At 44.2% G+C, this 2,540-nt stretch overlaps 1 long non-coding RNA gene across 2 annotated transcripts; it reads left to right on the forward strand.

The window, feature by feature from the left end:
• The first annotated feature begins 905 nt into the window (after positions 1 to 905).
• Positions 906 to 1,954, forward strand: LOC135393180 (uncharacterized). Of its 2 annotated transcripts, none has more exons than XR_010422514.1 (3): positions 906 to 1,139; positions 1,209 to 1,389; positions 1,566 to 1,954. It is a non-coding gene; the product is annotated as an uncharacterized LOC135393180 (long non-coding RNA). The 2 variants fall into 2 exon arrangements; XR_010422515.1 differs by having other exon boundaries at positions 906 to 1,012.
• Positions 1,955 to 2,540: the final 586 nt, after the last annotated feature.

Below are 2,540 nucleotides of genomic sequence, written 5' to 3' on the forward strand. Positions count from 1 at the left end.
CTTGAGAGGGCTGTAAACTCGAGACGGTGAATAACTGTCCCCCACTCTTTCCTGCTGGGCGATTCCACGCTAAGACATCCAGAGACCTGCTCCACCCCCGAATTTTCTCTGATCACATGTAATGTTTGACTACCAAGCATTACTGCGCTGATGCGGCTCCGGCGCTAGGCACGATGAAAAGCGCGCGCTTCGCCAAAACCTGAAAGCGAGTGGAACGCTGTCGTCTCTTTAAACGCGTAGAGGAATGTTTTCTCTACGTTTGTTCCAAGTCACAAGCGTTTTACTGCACTCTGTGTGCTTCTACGGAGGCGACGAGAAGTGAAATTTTCATGCAAATTCAGCACGTTTAAGTAACAATTTATCATTTAAATTTCCCTGAATTTTTTTAGCAGCGCTTATTGACCTCTTCAGGTTTAGAAGTTTTAACCTTAGTAAGATTTTCTAGTGAAAATTGCCAAGCTTGACGTTTTCTACGAAAAAGGAACTGTAAAGTGAATTTCAACCCAGGGTAACCTTACGATTTTATGAAAGCCTAGGAAGAGTGCAAGAATACTCAGTTACGAAATATTTCTTTTTGGAATCCCTTTTTTCTTTGAGTAATCGAATTTCAAAGATTGCATTCGAGTGCAAGCCTCTGAGTACTCCCTGGGCAACAACACTGGGTTGGCTCGTGTCGACTGCGGCTAGTCTCGCCTTCCTTACCCGCGTCCTGGTCTGTGGCGAAGCCGTAATGGCCGAAATGTTTTGGGGTACACGCCGTGTGATGTCAAATTTACCAAACCTGAATGCCCTCGAGCTTCGGATAGTCCAGCAGTCACGCTGCCAAAACTTTTGTAATGAAATGTGTAATGTGTAATGAAAATGTTGAGATTCTTAGAGCGGAAATGTGGTATTGCTCCTTCAGTTCAGGTGTGTTTGCGGCAAATGTGCGCCGACGTCGACGGCACGGAAATGCCTTTGTTGCCGCGAAACGAGACGTTACTGAAGCAGCGCAGCGGTTGCATTTCAAGAAGTCAGTACTTTGAAATACTGTGGCTGGACACTGAGGAAATGTCCTCAAAGCATGTGCTGTACATGTCATAAGGCAAAACTTTCCTTCTGACGCATACAAACGTTTTTGCCTTTTGACGCGTGATGCAGTAGGTGCTGTCTGACCATGTGTATGTTTACTCGCTTTCACTGAGGTGAAGCTCTCACTTTTCTTTCAGGTGCTTGTGGCAGCATTGAATGTCTGCCATTTTGACAGAGGTACACTGGATGGTTTGGTCGTGAACTCTGCAAGATCACAACAGTATCCCTTTCATGCACAATAGGGGTCTGCCATATACCCTTCTGGAGTAACCAGACGCCCACTATACAGTAAATTACATTCTACAGACATCAAAGCGTGTAAATATTGCTTAATTGATCACTGTGTTTATGAATGAACATATGAGTGATAGCAGTAAGCAAACAAGGAAGGAAGGAGAACAGCTCCGTACTGTGTCCATATCAATTTGCAAGTGCTTCACCTCCCACCAACCAGTAATGCAATGTATGCATGCTAATTTTTTTCTTCTTTTCAGTGCACAGGTGTTTGCTACAAACACGTTCCAGTCCATAAGCTCTAAGAGAACATAGGCTATCACCTTGCCTATCCAACATCACATGAGTTCATGACTCCTTCATCAGTATAAGAAGTGCCTCAGGTGGGGACATGCCAATGTCTTCAACAGAGGCTCCTCTATCATTGACTCCGGAAGCATGTGAAGTAAAATTTTAGACCTTTTCTGTGCGCATCCATCTTTGTGACCCTTTCTCAATTTCTCATTATAAATTTCTCATGTTTTCCCTCGTACCAGTCCAATTGCAGTCATTGGTGCTGGCTCAGGGCCTTTGCAGACCGCTACTATTTCACTGTAGCTCACATCTTTGCAAGTTGTCGATGTTTCACTGAGGAGATGATCTACATCTTCTCCCAAGAAAAGACATTATGGTCATGGCTAAGTGTCTTCTCTATACTCTTTATATCGAAACATGGTCCCTCATGGCTGTCATGGTTGATAGCGTGCCGGGTCAAACCTAGACACATTAGCTCGAAGTTAGTATACACTGTTTCCTGAATGACAGCTTGTTTGTATACGTATGCTTTTCAACACGGCCGTGAGTTTTGATAATCCTACCTGGTATCTCCAACCTTTCTGGTAGGTGTTGTAGGTGAGATCACTTGGATATTAATCGACTCGAGTAACCAGAGAACCTGGTCAACAGCGGTAATATCCCAACCTGGATGTTTGGATATCCCAGGGATTTTCGTAGAGAGCCTGTAGACGTCACATGTACGTCCAGGAGACTTAATTTGTTCCACGGTTTTCCACATTTGAGGAACGTCCCACAGATGTCACCACAAGATATTTGGATATCCAGGGATTATTTCAGAGAGCTTGTAGATGTCACATGTACATCCAGGAGACTTGATTTGTCCACATTTTTCCACATTGCAGAAATGTTGCACAGATGTCACCGCAGGATGTTCCCAGGATGTTGTTTAAATCCCTGCA

Source organism: Ornithodoros turicata, chromosome 4, assembly GCF_037126465.1.
Source record: "Ornithodoros turicata isolate Travis chromosome 4, ASM3712646v1, whole genome shotgun sequence".
Lineage (NCBI taxonomy): Eukaryota > Metazoa > Arthropoda > Arachnida > Ixodida > Argasidae > Ornithodoros > Ornithodoros turicata.